Below are 20,425 nucleotides of genomic sequence, written 5' to 3'. Positions count from 1 at the left end.
ATTCATAGTAAAGGTATTGAAGCAACACAAAGGAAGATTAAGTTTCAGCGGTTGCTTTCAACTTATAACATTTATATCTCATGGATAGTTGTCAATGCAAAGTAATATAACAAGTGCAATATGCAAGTATGTAGGAATCAATGCACAGTTCACACAAGTGTTTGCTTCTTGAGATGGAGAGAAATAGGTGAAGCTGACTCAACATAAAAGGTAAAAGAATGGCCCTTCGCGAGAGGAAGCATTGATTTCTATATTTGTGCTAGAGCTTTGGTTTTGAAAACATAAAGAGAGCATAAAAGTAAAATTTTGAGAGGTGTTTGTTGTTGTCAACGAATGGTAGTGGGCACTCTAACTACCTTATCAACCGGACTTTCAAGAGCGGCTCCCATGAAGGACGTTATCTCTACCGGCAAGGTAGATCATCCCTCTTCTCTTTTGTTTACACATGTACTTTAGTTTAGTTTTTCTTTATTTATGGATGACACTCCTCCCAACCTTTTGCTTACACAAGCCATGGCTAACCTAATCCTCGGGTGCCTTCCAACATTCACATACCATGGAGGAGTGTCTATTTGCAAAATTAAGTTGCTTACTGATAGATCGAGCAAAACATGTGAAGAGAATTATTAATGCAAGTTAATTAATTGGGGCTGGGCACCCCCATTGCCAGCTCTTTTTGCAAAATTATTGGATAAGCGGATGAGCCACTAGTCCATTGGTGAAAGTACTGTCCGAAGTAAATGACAAGATCGAAAGATAAACACCACATACTTCCTCATGAGCTATAAAACATTGACACAAATAAGAGGTGATAAATTTTGAATTATTTAAAGGTAGCACTCAAGCAATTTACTTTGGAATGGCGGAGAAATACCATGTAGTAGGTAGGTATGGTGGACACAAATGGCATAGTGGTTGGCTCAAGGATTTTGGATGCATGAGAAGTATTCCCTCTCGATACAAGGCTTAGGCTAGCAAAGTTATTTGAAACAAACACAAGGATGAACCGGTGCAGCAAAACTCACATAAAAGACATATTGTAAACATTATAAGACTCTACACCGTCTTCCTTGTTGTTCAAACTCAATACTAGAAATTATCTAGACTTTAGAGAGACCAATTATGCAAACCAAATTTTAGCAAGCTCTATGTATTTCTTCATTAATGGGTGCAAAGTATATGATGCAAGAGCTTAAACATGAGCACAACAATTTCCAAGTATCAAATTATCCAAGACATTTTATCAATTACTACATGTAGCATTTCCCTTTTCCAACCATATAACAATTAACAAAGCAGTTTCAACCTTCGCCATGAACATTAAAAGCTAAGAACACATGTGTTCATATGAACCAGCGGAGCGTGTCTCTCTCCCCCACAAGCATTTTATTCAGAGAATGAAAATAACAAAACAAAAATAAAAGCACACAGACGCTCCAAGTAAAGTACATAAGATGTGACTGAATAAAAATATAGTTTCAAGAGAAGAAACCTGATAAGTTGTCGATGAAGAAGGGGATGCCTTGGGCATCCCCAAGCTTAGATGCTTGAGTCTTCTTGAAATATGCGAGGGATGAACCACGGGGGCATCCCCAAGCTTAGACTCTTCACTCTTCTTGATCATAGTATATCATCCTCCTCTCTTGACCCTTGAAAACTTCCTCCACACCAAACTCGAAACAAACTCATTAGAGGGTTAGTGCATAATCAAAAATTCACATGTTCAGAGGTGACACAATCATTCTTAACACTTCGGACATTGCCCAAAGCTACTTGGACATTAATGAAACAAAGGAATCCATCCAACATAGCAAAAGAGGCAATGCGAAATAAAAGGCAGAATCTGTCAAAACGGAACAGTCCGTAAAGACGAATTTTAAAATGGCACCAGACTTGCTCAGATGAAAATGCCCAAATTGAATGAAAGTTGCGTACATATCGAGGATCACTCACGTAAATTGGCATAATTTTCTGAGTTACCTACGGAGAATTAGGCCCAGATTCGTGACGATAAGAAATGCTGTTTCTACGCGAGTAATCCAAATCTAGTATGAACCTTACTATCAAAGACTTTACTTGGCACAACAATGCAACAAAATTAAGATAAGGAGAGGTTGCTACGGTAGTAACAACTTCCAAGACACAAATACAAAATAAAAGTATCTGTAACAAAATAAACACATGGGTTATCTCCCAAAAAGTTCTTTCTTTATAGCCATTAAGATGGGCTCGGCCAGTTTTAATGATGCACTCGCAAGAAATAGTAGTTGAAGCAAAAGAGAGCATCAAGAGGCAAATTCAAAACAAATTTAAGTCTAACATGCTTCCTATGCATAGGAGTTTTGTAAATAAACAAATTCATGAAGCATGATGCAACAGGCATAAAAAGATAAAACAAGTGTAGCTTCAAAAATTTCAGCACATAGAGAGGTGTTTTAGTAACATGAAAATTTCTACAACCATATTTTCCTCTCTCATAATAACTTTCGGTAGTATCATGAGCAAACTCAACAATATAACTATCACATAAAGCATTCTTATCATGAGTCTCATGCATAAAATTAGTACTACTCCCAACATAAGCATAGTTATTCTTATTAATTGTAGTAGGAGCAAATTCAACAAAGTAGCTATCATTATTATTCTCATCATCAAATATAGGAGGCATATTGTAATCATAATCAAATTTATCCTCCATAACAGGTGGTACTAAAAGACCAATATCATTATAATCATCATAAATAGGAGGCAAAGTATCATCAAAGTAAATTTTCTCCTCAATGCTTGGGGGACTAAAAATATCATGCTCATCAAAGCCAGCTTCCCCAAGCTTAGAATTTTCCATGTCATTAGCAACAATGGTGTTCAAAGCGTTCATACTAATATGTTCCATAGGTTTTTTAATTTTCGCATCAAACCATCCATGTCTTAAATCAGGAAATAGAATAAGAAGCTCATTGTTGTCCATTATGCCAAACTAGTGTAAACAAGAAACAAAAAGATGCAATTGCAGGATCTAAAGGAAATAGCTTCGAGCACACACACAACGGCAACGAGAAAAGTACTTTACCGGGACCGAAGTATGAGTGCCTTTTACCTTTCCTCCCCGGCAACGGCGCCGGAAAAGTGCTTGATGTCTACGGGTGCTTCTATTCTTGTAGACGGTGTTGGGCCTCCAAGAGCAGAGGTTTGTAGAACAGCGGCAAGTTTCCCTTAAGTGGATCACCCAAGGTTTATCAAACTCGGGGAGGAAGAGGTCAAAGATATCCCTCTCATGCAACCCTGCAACCACAAAGCAAGAAGTCTCTTGTGTCCCCAACACACCTAATAGGTGCACTAGTTCGGCGAAGAGATAGTGAAATACAAGTGGTATGAATGAATATGAGCGAGTAGTAACGGCGCCGAGAAAAGTGCTTGTCGGCGTGCGGTTGATGGTAGTAATATTGCGGGAAGTAAAGATGCGAGTAAAACGAGTAAACAAGCGGCGATAGCGATATTTAGGAACAAGGCCTAGGGATCATACTTTCACTAGTGGACACTCTCAACATTGATCACATAACAGAATAAATAGATAGATGCTAGACTCTACACCCTCTTGTTGGATGATGAACACCACTAAGCGTGTAGGATTACACGAACCCTCAATGCCGGAGTTAACAAGCTCCACAATATTCAATGTTCATGTTTAAATAACCTTAGAGTGCATGACGGATCAACATAACCAAACCAAGTACTAACATAGCATGCACTGCTTGTCACCTTCACACTACGAAAGGAGGAATAGATCACATCAATACCATCATAGCAATAGTTAACTTCATAATCTACAAGAGATCACAATCATAGCCTACGCCAAGTACTACACGATGCACACCTTGTCACCATTACACCGTGCGGGAGGAATAAACTACTTTAATAACATCACTAGAGTAGCACACAGATAAATTGTGATACAAAACACATTGCAATCATAAAGGGATATAAATAAGCACTTCACTATGCCATTCATAACGGTGAATAAGTATTACTGTGAAATATAGCCTAAGAGACCCACACGGTGCACACACTTGTCACCTTTACACACGTGGGACAAGGAGTCTCCGGAGATCACATAAGTAAAATCCACTTGACTAGCACAATGACATCTAGATTACAAGCATCATCATATGAATCTCAATCATGTAAGGCAGCTCATGAGATTATTGTATTGAAGAACATAGGAGAGAGATGAACCACATAGCTACCGGTACAGCCCCGAGCCTCGATGGAGAACTACTCCTCCTCATGGGAGACGAGCGGCGTTGATGAAGATGGCGGTGGTGTCGATGGAGAAGCCTTCCGGGGGCACTTCCCCGTCCGGCGGCGTGCCGGGAACGGAGACTCCTGTCCCCCGGATCTTGGCTTCGCGATGGCGGCGGCTCCGGAAGGTTTTCTCCGGTTTCGTCGAACGTGTCGGGGTTTTCGCGACGGAGGCTTTAAATAGGCGGAAGGGCAAGGTCGAGAAGGGGTGCGGGGCCACCGGACACTAGGGCGGCGCGCCCCCTCCGGGCCGCGCCGCCACCATGTGTGGGCCCCTGTGGCCCCTCTCCGGCGGTTCTCGGGTGTTCGGAAGCTCCCGGGGATTCTAAGATCTTCGGTGTTGATTTCGTCCGATTCCGAGAATATTTCCTTACTAGGATTTACGAAACCAAAAACAGCGAAAACGAGGACCGGCCCTTCGGCATCTCGTCAATAGGTTAGTTCCGGAAAACGCATAATAATGACATATAATGTGCATAAAACATGTAGATATCATCAATAATGTGGCATGGAACATAAGAAATTATCGATACGTCGGAGACGTATCAGCCGCCGAGCCCATCGCATCCGAGCCCGTCGCCTCCGAGGACGGCGCATCCAAGTGCGGCACCTCCGTGAACTGGGCCTCTCTCACGGCTAACGGACCACTTCACAAGATCGGCGACTGCTTACTGGCGAAAGAGGAGTACGTGGACACCTACTCTCCTTTGAGGCAAGTTTGTGCAAATCGGTGCTCAGGTTTACCTGAGCCCGACGTGCACCTGCACGAATGGATCATGGTAGAACACGCCCTTCCACGCGCCGCTGAGTTCACCTTCCTCCACCACCGCACATCCCGCTACATCACCATCGATCTAACAGAAGTTCATGCAAGGTTCAAATTCCTCCAGATCTATAGAGTTAATATATTTTTATTTTCAATCGTAAACATCTTAGTGATGAATGTTATCTTCATCAATATCTTTTAGATACTACTTCGTCGGCTTTTGCCTTGGCGTAATCGTGATTGCCCAGAAGAACCAGCCGCACAAGATACAGCTTCTGAACCCACTCACAAAGACATTGAACACTATGTTTGAGGCGTAGATGCCATCTGTTTTTGTGGAGTCAGTCGTTGTAATGAAGTCCCCGACTATGGTCTTCATTTCCATACATTACCCGGAGGAAATTGCTTCGGTCGATGAGAGCACTCCAACTAAGGGTATAGATGAAGATTGGGGAGAAGGAAGATTTTCGATCGAGCACCATGGTCTGCGTTGCATTACCCCGTTCAATGGTGAACTGTATGCAATAGCTGTGGACAATTTTGAGTCCGGAAGATTAGTGTGCACCAACAATGTCTAGTTGGAGCAGCGCGCGAGCACTTTCAAAATGGAGACACTATTTTCATTTCCAGAACTTGGAAATGACAAGTTCTACCTTGTGAAGTCGGATGGTGATTGATGTCTACGCACGCTTCTATTCCTGTAGACAGTGTTGGGCCTCCAAGAGCAGAGGTTTGTAGAACAGCAGCAAGTTTCCCTTAAGTGAATCACCCAAGGTTTATCGAACTCAGGGAGGTAGAGGTCAAAGATATCCCTCTCAAGCAACCACCGCAATTAAGATACAAGAAGTCTCTTGTGTCCCCAACACACCTAATACACTTGTCAGATGTATAGGTGCACTAGTTCGGCGAAGAGATAGTGAAATACAAGTATAATGGATGATTGTAAGTAGTAATTGCAATCTGAAATAAAGATGGCAACAAGTAAACATGCAGTAGAACAGTAAATAAACGGTGATTCGATATTTGGAAACAAGGCCTAGGGATCATACTTTCACTAGTGGACACTCTCAACAATGATCACATAAATAAATAACTTCTCTTCACTTGTGCTAATTTCAAACACTCTCTTGTTGGATAACAAACACCATTCATTGTGTAGGGCTACAAGAGCACACCTCAAGCCGGAGTAAACAAGCTCCACAATATCCGGAGTTCATATTAAAGTAACCTCTAGAGTGCATAATAGACCGTTGCAATTTAGACCGAGTACTAACATAGCATACACACTCGTCAACAATAGCTATGAAAGGGGGAATAGATCGCATCAATACTATCATAGTAATAGTTAACTTCATAATCTACAAGAGATTACAATCATAACCTACGCCAAGTACTACATGATGCACACACTGTCAACATTACATCATGGAGGAGGAATAGACTACTTTAATAACATCACTAGAGTAGCACATAGATTAATAGTGATACAAAGCTCATGATCACATAAAGATCACATGGGAGAGAGAGATGAACCACATAGCTACTTGTAGAGCCCTCAGCCTTGGGGGAGAACTACTCCCTCCTCATCATGGGAGACAGCAACGGCGATGAAGATGGCGGTGGTGTCGATGGAGATGACTCCGGCGGCAATTCCCCGTCCCGGCGGCGTGCCGGAAGAGAGACTTCTGTCCCCCGAAACGGAGTTTCGCGATGGCGGCGGCGTCCCTGGAGTCTTTCTGGAGTTTCGTCCGGTGTAGGGTTTTTAGGTCACGAGAGATTATATAGGCGAAGAGGCGGAGTCGGAGGAGCCAGGGGGCCCCCTCCCCATAGGCTGGCGCGGCCAGGGGGCCACCCGCGCCGCCATATGGTGTGGGTCCCCTGCTGCCCTTCCTCGTCTCCCCTTCGGACTTCTGGAACCTTCCGTGAAATATAAGATCGTGGGCTTTTGTTTCGTCCAATTTCGAGAATATTGCCCGAACAGCCTTTCTGGAACCAAAAACAACAGAAAACAGGAACTGGCACTGTGGCATCTTGTTAATAGGTTAGTTCCGTAAAATGCATAATAATGATGTAAAGTGTGTATAAAACATGTGAGTATTGTCATAAAACTAGCATGGAACATAAGAAATTATAGATACGTTTGAGACGTATCAAGCATCCCCAAGCTTAGTTCCTACTCGCCCTCGAGTAGGTAAACGATAACAAGGATAATTTCTCGAAGTGACATGCTATCATAATCTTGATCAATACTATTGTAAAGCATATGAGATGAATGAAGTGATTCGAAGCAATGGTAAAGACAATGACTAAACAATCTGAATCATATAGCAAAGACTTTTCATGAATAGTACTTTCAAGACAAGCATCAATAAGACTTGCATAGGAGTTAACTCATAAAGCAATAAATTCTTAGTAGAAAGTTTTGAAGCAACACAAAGGAAGATATAAGTTTCAGCGGTTGCTTTCAACTTCAACATGTTTATCTCATGGATGTATATCTCATGGATGATTGTCAACACCAAGTAATATGGTGAATGCAAATAAGCAAGTATGTAGGAATCAATGCACACAGTTGACACAAGTGTTTGCTCTTAAAATAGAATGAAGTAGGTAAACTGACTCAACATAAAGTAAAAGAAAGGCCCTTCGCAGAGGGAAGCATGGATTACTATTTTTGTGCTAGAGCTTTTATTTTGAAAACATAGAAACAATTTTGTCAACGGTAGTAATAATTCATATGTGTTATGCATAAGACATCCTATAAGTTGCAAGCCTCATGCATAGAATACCAATAGTGCTCGCACCTTGTCCTAATTAGCTTGGATTTACATGGATTATCATTGCATTACATATGTTTCAACCAAGTATCACAAAGGGGTACCTCTATGCCGCCTGTACAAAGGTCCAAGGAGATAGATCGCATTTGATTTCTCGTTTTTGATAGATCTCAACTAAGGACATCCATACCGGGACAACATAGAAAACAGATAATGGACTCCTCTTTAATGCATAAGCATTCAACAACGGATAATATTCTCATAAGAGATTGAGGATTAATGTCCAAACTGAAACTTCCACCATGATTCATGGCTTTAGTTAGCGGCCCAATGTTCTTCTCTAACAATACGCATACTCAAACCATTTGATCATGATAAATCACCCTTACTTCAGACAAGACGAACATGCATAGCAACTCACATGATATTCAACAAAGGTGTAATAGTTAATGGCGTCCCCAGAAACATGGTTACCGCTCAACAAGCAACTTATAAGAAATAAGATACATAAGCTACATATTCTTTACCACAATAGTTTTTAAGGCTATTTTCCCATGAGCTATATATTGCAGAGACAAGGAATGAAATTTAAAGGTAGCACTCAAGCAATTTACTTTGGAATGACAGAGAAATAACACATAGTAGGTAGGTATGGTGGACACAAATGGCATGGGTTTTGGCTCAAGGTTTTGGATGCACGAGAAGAATTCCCTCTCAGTACAAGGCTTTGGCTAGCAAGGTTGTTTGAAGCAAACACAAGTATGAACCGGTACAGTGAAACTTACATAAGAACATATTGCAAGCATTATAAGACTCTACACTTGTCTCCTTGTTGTTCAAACACTTCACCAGTAAAATATCTAGACTTTAGAGAGACCAATCATGCAAACCAAATTTCAACAAGCTCTATGGTAGTTCTTCATTAATAGGTGCAAAGTACATGATGCAAGAGCTTAAACATGATCTATTTGAGCACAACAATTGCCAAGTATCAAATTATTCAAGACAATATACCAATTACCACATGAAGCATTTTCTGTTTCCAACCAAATAATAATGAACGAAGCAGTTTCAACCTTTGCCATGAACATTAAAAGTAAAGCTAAGAACACCAGTGTTCATATGAAACAGCGGAGCGTGTCTCTCTCCCACATAAGGAATGATAGGATCGGATTTTATTCAAACAAAAACAAAAACAAAAACATACAGACGCTTCAAGTAAAGCACATAAGATGTGACGGAATAAAAATATAGTTTCACTAGAGGTGACCTGATAAGTTGTCGATGAAGAAGGGGATGCCTTGGGCATCCCCAAGCTTAGATGCTTGAGTCTTCTTGAAATATGCGGGGATGAACCACGGGGGCATCCCCAAGCTTAGACTTTTCACTCTTCTTGATCATATTGTATCATCCTCCTCTCTTGACCCTTGAAACTTCCTCCACACCAAACTCAAAACAAACTCATTAGAGGGTTAGTGCATAATCAAAAATTCACATGTTCAGAGAGGACACAATCATTCTTAACACCTCTGGACATTACCCAAAGCTACTGAAAGTTAATGGAACAAAGAAATCCATTCAACACAGTAAAAGAGGCAATGCGAAATAAAAGGCAGAACCTGTCAAAACAGAACAATCCGTAAAGACGATTTTTTTAGAGGCACTTAACATGCTCAGATGAAGAAGCTCAAATTGAATGAAAGTTGCGTACATATCTGAGGAACACGCATGAATTTTGGCAGATTTTTCTGAGTTACCTACAGAGAGTTATACTCAAGTTCGTGACAGCTAGAAATCTGTTTCTGCGCAGAAATCCAAATCTAGTATCAACTTTACTATCAAAGACTTTACTTGGCACAACAATGCAATAAAGTAAAGATAAGGAGAGGTTGCTACAGTAGTAACAACTTCCAAGACACAACAAAACAGTAGCAAAATAAAACATGGGTTATCTCCCAAGAAGTGCTTTCTTTATAGCCATTAAGATGGGCTCGGTAATTTTAGTGATGCACCGATACGTCCATTTTGCATCACTATTTTGTATCATAATTTACTCGTTATTCATTGATATATTTCATATTTAGAGATGATACTTATGTTATTTCATCTATTTTGCATGTTTCATGATTATTGGAGAATCGCGCACCGGAGTCGGGATTCCGTCTGGAAAAAGCACCGTCAGAATGCAATATTTCGGAAGATCAGCAATTGACGGAAATTACACGGAAAATCTTATTTTTCCAGAAGACGGAGAGAGCCAAAAGGAGGAGCCGAGGAGGGCCGCCATGGGCCCCCCCATAGGCCGGCGTGGGCCCTGCCCTGGTCACGCCGCCTTGTGGGGAGGGGGCCCACAGCCCCCTCTGGCCTCCTCTCCTTCGCGTACTTCTTCGTCCCAAAAACCTAAGCTCCAGAGAATAATCGCGAAGGGACACAGCCACCTCTGCGGGGCGGAAAACACCAGAGAGAAAAGAGCTCTCCGGCAGGCTGAAATCCGCCGGGGAAATTCCCTCCCGAAGGGGGAAATCGACGCCATCGTCACCGTCATCGAGCTGGACATCATTGGGATCATCATCACCATCATCTCCATCATCATCACCGCCATCTACACCGCTGCACCTCGTCACCGCTGTAACATCTAGGGTTGAATCTTGATTGTTTGGTAGGGGAAACTCTCCCGTATTGATTACTACTTGTTATTGATGCTATTGAGTGAAACTATTGAACCAAGGTTTATGTTCAGATTGTTATTCATCATCATATCACCTCTGATCATGTTCCATATGATGTCTCGTGAGTAGTTCGTTTAGTTCTTGAGGACATGGGTGAAGTCTAAATGTTAGTAGTGAATTATGTTGGGTAATATTCAATGTTATGATATTTAAGTTGTGGTGTTATTCTTCTAGTGGTGTCATGTGAACGTCGACTACATGATACTTCACCTTTATGGGCCTAGGGGAATACATCTTGTATTCGTTTGCTAATCGCGGGGTTGCCGGAGTGACGTAAACCTAAACCCCGTTGGTATATCGATGCAGGGAGGGATAGCGAGGATCTCGAGTTTAAGGTCGTGGCTAGATTTATCTTAATTACTTTCTTGTATTTGCGGATGCTTGCAAGGGGTATAATCACAAGTATGTATTAGTCCTAGGAAGGGCGGTGCATTAGCATAGGTTCACCCACATAACACTTATCAAAACAATGAAGATTAATCGGCTATATGAAGCGAAAGCACTAGACTAAATTCCCGTGTGTCCTCAAGAACGTTTGGTCATTATAAGTAAACAAACCGGCTTGTCCTTTGTGCTAAAAAGGATTGGGCCACTCGCTGCAATTATTACTCTCGCATTTTACTTACTTGTACTTTATTCATCTCGCTATATCAAAACCCCCGAATACTTGTCTGTGAGCATTTACAGTGAATCCTTTATCGAAACTGCTTGTCAACACCTTCTGCTCCTCGTTGGGTTCGACACTCTTATTTATCGAAAGTACTACGATACACCCCCTATACTTGTGGGTCATCATGCACTCGCAAGAAATAAGAGTTGAAGCAAAAGAGAGCATCAAAAGCAAGTATGAAACACTTTTAAGTCTAACCCACTTCCTATGAAAAGGAATCTTGTAAATAAACAAGTCATGTAAGCATAATGCAATAAGCATAGAAAGGCAACACAAGCGCAACTTCAAGATTCTCAACATAAAGAGGGGAACTTAATATTATTAAGATGCATATCACCATGTTTCCCTCTCTCATAATAACTTTCAGTAGCATCATGAACAAACTCAACAATATAACTATCACATAAAACATTCTTACCATGAGCTACATGCATAAAATTATTACTCTTCACATAAGCATAGTCATTACTATTAATTGTAGTGGGAGCAAATTCAATAAAATAGCTATCATTATTATTCTCATCACCATAATCATCATATATAGGAGGCACATTGTAATCATAATTAATCTTCTCCTCAATAGTAGGTGGACTGAAAATATGATAGTCATCATTGTAATCATCATATATAGGAGGTAAAGTATCATCAAAGTAAATTTTCTCCTCCATGCTTGGGGGACTAAAAATATCATGCTCATCAAAACCAGCTTCCCCAAGCTTAGAATTTTCCATAGCATTAGCAACAATGGTGTTCAAGCATTCATACTAATAACATTGCTACAACTATTTTGCAAACAAAGTTCCATGGGTTTTTTAATTCTCTCTTCAAACACATCATGTCCTAATTCAATATAAAGTTCATAAAGATCTCTAATTTTGTTGTTGTTTTCCATTAAGCCTAACTTGTGAAAATAAAAACAAGAAACAAAAAGATATAATTGCAGGATCTAAAGGAAATAGCTTCGAGCACTCACACACCGGCAACGAGTGCTAGGAAATAGCTTAGTAGTCGGAGGATGTGAATACCTTTTACCTTACCTCCCCGGCAACGGCGCCGGAAAATAGCTTGATGTCTACGCACGCTTCTATTCCCGTAGACGGTGTTGGGCCTCCAAGAGCGAGAGGTTTGTAGAACAGCAGCAAGTTTCCCTTAAGTGAATCACCCAAGGTTTATCGAACTCGGGGAGGTAGAGGTCAAAGATATCCCTCTCAAGCAACCCCGCAATTAAGATACAAGAAGTCTCTTGTGTCCCCAACACACCTAATACACTTGTCAGATGTATAGGTGCACTAGTTCGGCGAAGAGATAGTGAAATACAAGTATAATGGATGATTGTAAGTAGTAATTGCAATCTGAAATAAAGATGGCAGCAAGTAAACATGCAATAGAACAGTAAATAAACGGTGATTCGATATTTGGAAACAAGGCCTAGGGATCATACTTTCACTAGTGGACACTCTCAACAATGATCACATAAATAAATAACTTCTCTTCACTTGTGCTAATTTCAAACACTCTCTTGTTGGATAACAAACACCATTCATTGTGTAGGGCTACAAGAGCACACCTCAAGCCGGAGTAAACAAGCTCCACAATATCCGGAGTTCATATTAAAGTAACCTCTAGAGTGCATAATAGACCGTTGCAATTTAGACCGAGTACTAACATAACATACACACTGTCAACAATAGCTATGAAAGGGGGAATAAATCACATCAATACTATCATAGTAATAGTTAACTTCATAATCTACAAGAGATTACAATCATAACCTACGCCAAGTACTACATGATGCACACACTCGTCAACATTACATCATGGAGGAGGAATAGACTACTTTAATAACATCACTAGAGTAGCACATAGATTAATAGTGATACAAAGCTCATGATCACATAAAGATCACATGGGAGAGAGAGATGAACCACATAGCTACCGGTAGAGCCCTCGACCTCTGGGGAGAACTACTCCCTCCTCATCATGGGAGACAGCAACGGCGATGAAGATGGCGGTGGTGTCGATGGAGATGACTCCGGCGGTAATTCCCCGTCCCGACGGCGTGCCGGAACAGAGACTTCTGTCCCCCGAAACGGAGTTTCGCGATGGCGGCGGCGTCCCTGGAGTCTTTCTGGAGTTTCGTCCGGTGTAGGGTTTTTAGGTCACGAGAGATTATATAGGCGAAGAGGCGGAGTCGGAGGAGCCAGGGGGGCCCTCCCCATAGGCTGGCGCGGCCATGGGGCCACCCGCGCCGCCATATGGTGTGGGTCCCCTGCTGCCCTTCCTCGTCTCCCCTTCGGACTTCTGGAACCTTCCGTGAAATATAAGATCGTGGGCTTTTGTTTCGTCCAATTCCGAGAATATTGCCCGAACAGCCTTTCTGGAACCAAAAACAACAGAAAACAGGAACTGGCACTGTGGCATCTTGTTAATAGGTTAGTTCCGGAAAATGCATAATAATGATGTAAAGTGTGTATAAAACATGTGAGTATTGTCATAAAACTAGCATGGAACATAAGAAATTATAGATACGTTTGAGACGTATCAGTGATCTGCTGCTTGTGTTGTTGGACAACATGTATTTGGAGGAAGGTCAAGCACCATTGGTGTACCGTGTTGACATTGCGAGCCGCCTCTCCATGCCGTCAGTAACATTGGCAGTCGTGCCTTATTCATCCATTATCTCCGGTGTTAGAGATATATATTTGGTATATGTATATTTGGTAGTATATGATTTGTAATCATCTCCTGCCTTATCTCTAGGATAGCCTTCTTCGCTCCCAAGAATTGTACACCTATATATACTCGTCCGAGAGGCTCAATACAACATCCATCATATTCCGCATATCTCTCTCCCTCTCTATCCTTCTACATGGTATCAGAGCGGCACGCTCCTTGACCTAGCCAACGCAAAGTTTCCGCGCCGCCCCCGGGGAGGTCGATCTCCATGATCTACTCCGGGGGCCGCGCAACCCGTATGAGGGTTCGTTCGCCGATCGGTTGATCGGCTGCCCTTGTTTCTTTTTTTTTCCGATCTTTAGATCGGTTTTCTTTTTTGCCCGCCGGTCGCTCGACCGGCGTTTTCTTTTTTGGTTTACCGATCATAGATCGGCTTGAGTCGCCCATCGCCGTCGTTCACTTGCGCCTCTACTCCGACAACGGCATCGACCTGCACCAGCCATCAACTGCACGGCACAGCCGGACGTGCCGCACACGGGGTGCCCCTACGTGCGATGCAGCAGGCTGTTTCGCCTGCACGGTCTCCATCGCCGGTTCGTCTTCGCCGTCATCGTCCAGGACATCACCGACAACGTCGCCAACGACTCCGATCTGCGGCACGTCGTCCACGCCGTGGCACGTGCAGCGCCACCGTCGGTCTGATCAACCGACCCCGCACACGTCTACGCCAAGCACGTCCCCGAGCACGCGCCTACCACCGATCGAGCATCGGGTTGCCGCTGCGTCGCCCCTTCGGGCCGCATCGCTGCCGCCTTTGGTCCACGCTACTGGCCTCCGACGCGCCTTCCGGGGCGTGTACGTCGTTGGTGGTCTCCCGCCGCTGCACCGACTCGCGCCCTACAGCTATGCCAGCACCTCGGGCTGTGGCGTCGCTGCACGCGGTCACCTTCGCCGTCCCCCGCGCATCGACGTCCGAGGCCACCACAGCACCGCCCCTTCGGCGCGAGTCGCCTCCGTCTACGCATGGTCTTCGTCACGCCGCCGGGTCTTCCTCACCTACTTCGTGTACCGCCGCCGCGCCTCCACCCCAGGTCGCCGCTGGGCTCGCCAACCACTTCAGGTCGCGCTGGGCTCGCCGACCACCGCAACAACCGTCTAGGAGTCCAGCATGACCACCCCAGGTCACCGCTAGGTTAACCGCCTTCCGCGTCTCCGTCACTCTCCTCGCACACCACCTCGCATGCGGCTACATCGACACCGGCACCCCGCCACGACATCGACCACGGCAATCCCTCGCGCGGCTTCCTCGACCAAGGTTGCAACACCCACGCTCTCGGCTACCTTGACATCGACATAAAGGGCTATCAGCTCGCATGAGCTCCTCGGCTTCTTCTACAGTCCAAGCATCCGCGACGCGACATCGTCCACGACGCTCACGCTACGACTGCGGGGGAGTGTCAGCCCGTTGGTTCCTACCTTCGGCTTCTCTCCAGTCTGACCGTCCGCGACGCTACTGTTGTTCACGTCACTACCGCTACGACTGCGGGGGAGTGTTAGAGATATATATTTGGTATATGTATATTTGGTAGTATATGATTTGTAATCATCTCCTCCCTTATCTCTAGGATAGCCTTCTTTGCTCCCAAGACTTGTACACCTATATATACTCGTCCGAGAGGCTCAATACAACATCCATCATATTCCGTATATCTCTCTCCCTCTCTATCCTTCTACATCCGGTGTATCTCCGTCGACACCAGAGTGCACCCGACACTTCGACCTGGCTGCATCTACTACACGGATTTGGGTTATATCAGAGAGTACTTTGATGATATAAAGGCCTGGGATGAGTGGCCACTACGTGTGGATAGATTAGCAAACTATGGTCGGAGAAATGAACAAAGGCCATACCGTTTGGAGGATGTATTGGCTGCACACTGCAGACGGAAGGAGTGTGATGAATATTTCCTTCAGATACAGGAATGGAGCGACGAAGAAATATATGCTGAATGAAGAACAGATTCATTCATCCTGGGGTATCCTAGTCTTCATGTTGGCCATACATTGTGTCTTGTATTATTTTCAGCTTAGTTTGTCGTGAACATTAACATCGTTATTGGCTGCTTTTGGCTGCTATATGCAGTTTATGTATTATACTTAGTTTTCGTGATTTATTATTATGCTGCTGTGAATTTATCATATACTAGCTTCTAGATTTGCTGCTAGATTTGTTACCATATTGGACAAAAAACGAGGACCAAAAGGCAACAATCATTGAAGAAAAAGACAGAAATAGAAGCTTCTCTAGATTTGATACTAATTTGGTGAAAAGAGAGAGAGAGAGAGGGGAAAAATGTGCCGTTAAAAAGGGATGCCAATTTGGGCCGAGAGAGACAGAACCCAGCTCCTGCTCACGTACAACCAAACGCGGTCTCATCCTGTACCACGCGGTCCCTTTCTAATAGCCCCACGCGACGCGGCCCCACACGACACGGCCCCACACGTCAGCACGGAACGTTCAACTAAATGGGAATCCTACCGTCCGAGCTCCTTTTGCGGGTTTCAGACAAGGGCTTGGGGAAAACTGAGGAAAAACTAAGGAGCTGGGGAAAACTGAGTACAACTAAGGACCCGAGGGCACGAAAATAGAAATCCCTAGAATATTCAACAATAACTGATCTTGGATACTAATATTTTTTCTTTAATTCATCTTTGTACGAGTAAATCCTTCAGCTACACGAGAATTTGTTGGTTATTTCGGCATGATCATTTATTTTGACTGCAATTATAATATCAGAAAAGTTGTATACTTTGCGACGAGGCCAAACACTACTACATTGATCGAAAACAAATTATTAGTAAATTTATCTTCTATGGTTATATAATACCGATCCGATGCACTTCCGTGTCAGTGGTTTCATTTTCTATGGTTATTATTGGAGTTATTTTCTTCGGGTTAGTGAATTTATTTTCTTTGGGTTAGTGGATCTATTTTCTTCGGTTTCGTGGATTTATCATCTAAGGTATATAATACTACCCGGTGCACTTCCGGGTGAGTGGATTCATCTTATAAGGTTATCATTGATTTCCTCTAATATATACTATCTGACGCATTTCTGGGTCAGTGGATTTATCATGTATGGTTATTACTAGATTTATTTTCTTAGGGTCAATGAATTCATCCTCTATGATATCAGTGGATTCATCTGCAATATATGCTTCATATTTAATAACGTACTCTTCAATGTGGATTCATCTCAAACACTTCATCCTGGATTCATCTTCAATGATTTATCTCTCATGGCGTAATCTTTAATGGCTTGATATTCAAATGGCTTCAGCTTCAATGGGATTGACAATTTCATCGAATTATCTAGCGGAAGTAAAAAATGAATAGAAGATATCACAACTTTTGTCGTGATCCAGGCGTGTGTGGTCATGATTCTCTAGGCGAAACAAAAAACAGGTCACGTATCCATGGAGCCAACACTCGGGGGCTCGACAACGACTTCACCCTGGTCACAACTACGACACAGCGTCTAAACAACAATCATGAAATCACCCCAGCAGTGCTCGGGGGCTTGACTATTTCTTCATCAACAATTTGGCAGCATCCACTTTCGCTATTTGGTGGTTTCTACTTCGGCTCGACTTCTTCGTTGCACTCAAAGACTTCATCGACTCAGATGCATGACCTATCTCTGCGTCGACTCCGTCGTACCCAATAAGCTAAGTGTTCCTTTAATTTACACAAAGTTAATTATCATTTACTTTCGCCGCGCCCGACACTCCGGGGCTGCGTTGTACAAATTCACTCTACATCTCAGGTCGACAAAAGAAGAACTGCGCCTAGGAAAAACTAAATCAACGAAGAACTCGATAAAAAAATATGCAAGGAAGTCGACGAAAATTTCTTCAAGGAGGAACCCGACGAAAATTTCTTCAAGGAGGAACGGGCCGAAAATTTCTTCAAGGAGGAACCCGAAAAAAAAGAGAAAGAAAGAAGGGTGGAAAAATCTCCGAGTTCATTGACTCGTCATTTATTCCGATCGAGAGCACCAGCGGTGTACCCGACAACAATATAGAAGAGCCCAATACATTCGGCTATTCCATCATGCCCGAGAAAAATATAGAAGAACCTGAAAAATGGGTCGTTACATCAGCCGAACAAAGGCACTCGACAATATATTCTCAGAGCGCGTCCGCCGCGGTAAAAACTCATAATGCCCTGACTTGTCAAAGCGTCACGAAGGTAAGACCCCAAGATCCGTCCTATATGGCATGGAATCGCACCCGAATGCGCTCTCCCACTTTATCCACATCAATAGATGTGAAGAAAATCCCAGTGGACACGTTGGGTACCCGATAACTTGAATTCAGTTTTCGACAAGTCCTAAAGTGGCACGTCCTGAATTACGCCAGTATCCCAGGTTCGAGTCCTGCGGTGGTGTGGCCTCCTTGTGGCACCTCTCCGTCTCCCTCTAGACTTCGTCTCTGTAACGGTAAAATATTAACTTCGGCTTTTGTTTCGTCCAATTCCGAGAATATTTCTTGTACAACTTTTCTGAAATACAAAATAACAGAAACAGGGAACTCGCACTATGGCATCTTGTCAATAGGTTTGTGCCGGAAAATGTATAAAAGTGCAAAGAAGTGTAAAACAAAATATATACAAATTCATGTAAACAAGCATGAAGCATCAAAAATTGTAGATACGTTTGCGATGTATCAGCGGCCGATCGTGCCATGACACCCATCCATGCACCATTACTCTCCACCCATCTCTCTCATGTCTCGCTCCTCCAATGAGATACCACGATCCTGTACAACCCCAGCACTTCACATCTCTCTTGGTCGACCACTGTTTCCAGTGGGTCCTTGTCACGTTTGAGTTAAGAAAAAAATGGTGAGGGGAGAGGAGATGGCCGAGCCATGTGTGTGCTCACGCTGCCCTTGCAGCATCACCCTCTCACACTAGGCCAAGCCAATGGCTGGCTCTGCACCTGCACCCCTCTCACGCATGTCTGCACCCCATCCATGTTTCCCCAAGCCACCCTAGCCCCTCATGTCCCCTCTTTCTCTCTCGGGAACCCGCAAGGAGACACCCTTGCCTTTTTTTTCTGCCGGGTCTGCTCACCTCTCCAGCAATCGTTAACTTAGCCTTAAGAAAAAAGTTTTTTTTCTCCCTGATTTTTGCACTCTGGACACTTAACAAGGTTGCAAAAGTTGGGGTGTTACACTTCGGGTGCCGGAACTGCACAGCCCTTGGTGTACCTCCAAGAACCCGGAGCGATGAAGCCTTCCTATTGAAGGGTCTTATCAAACTCAGTCTGTTCGCATGGCCACCACGGGCCCTTCTCCCCCTCCCGATTCTTGGCCTTGAAAGCCTTCTTCTGCTCTGCCTCCTTGATTTTTCCCGCCATTCGAGCTTGGCCTTCTAACTCTTCTTGTACTTCTGCTTCGGTGGGTACTTTACCTAGCGGATTGCTGGAAGATCTGGAGTAAGGTAGTGCTAATGATCTATCAGAAAGATGCGAAGGAAGGAAAAACAGGGGCGGATCATTTAATGGCTCCAACTGAGGAATGGGATCCGGGTTGTTTTCTGTAGAACTGTGTGCGGAACTCTCCAACATGTTACCTATTTGCAAGTGCGAACTACTTAGAGAGAATTGAAACCTACGATATGCTATCTTATACAATTCTGACGAAACTCACCGGCGATGGCATAACGGTTCCGTGTCGTCGGCGACGAGGATGAGGAGCTCGGAAAGTGGAGGAAATGCCTGGAAGAGACCACGAATCGGGGGATGCGAGAATTTCTCGTTCAAACATGCCCAACTCCGGCGAAGACGAGACTTGGAGCAGCAGTGGATGAAGTTTTTTCCGGGGAGCTCGCCAGTGATCAAATCTACTGGGCGACAGTGTCGTGAGGTCGAAGACGAAGTGGGATGAGGCGGTGAAAAGTGAAGGAATCACCACCCCTCTGGATATTTGTAGACCGAGTATGGACATTCGTGCGTTGGATCCTATGGTGGGAGCTAAGCGGTCGCGCCGTGAGATTTCCGCCATGTGTTCTAGGTCAAAAGCGGTGAAAATGCCGAGATGGTGTTTCGACTGCAAGATTTTGATTTTTCCGGGAAGATTCTCCTGTTGCCAAAATTTTCGTGCGGGAAATCAGGAATTTGTGCGGAGCAAGGAGCGCATTTTCCGTGTGCTAGCCATAGCTGAAAGGCGATATTGGCGGAGGCCGTCATCATAAAATTTCCGACTATTTCAGTATCCGAAGATGAAGTTTATTTTGGAAGATCTTCGAGATTCTTTTCTGGGTCAGAACGAAGCGGAAGCCAGAAGTCGGAATGTTGAACCTTGAAGAACTTCGGGGGCTACTGTTGTGGATTTGATTACCGGGTGTCCCACAGTAGTGCCATTTATCCGGCAAGCCCGGGTGATACACAGATGGTGGTGGTAGCATATATCCCACCGGGCGGCCGAACTACTGTTGATTAAG

This window comes from Lolium rigidum, chromosome 6 (assembly GCF_022539505.1).
Source record: "Lolium rigidum isolate FL_2022 chromosome 6, APGP_CSIRO_Lrig_0.1, whole genome shotgun sequence".
Lineage (NCBI taxonomy): Eukaryota > Viridiplantae > Streptophyta > Magnoliopsida > Poales > Poaceae > Lolium > Lolium rigidum.
This window is presented reverse-complemented; position numbering follows the sequence as displayed.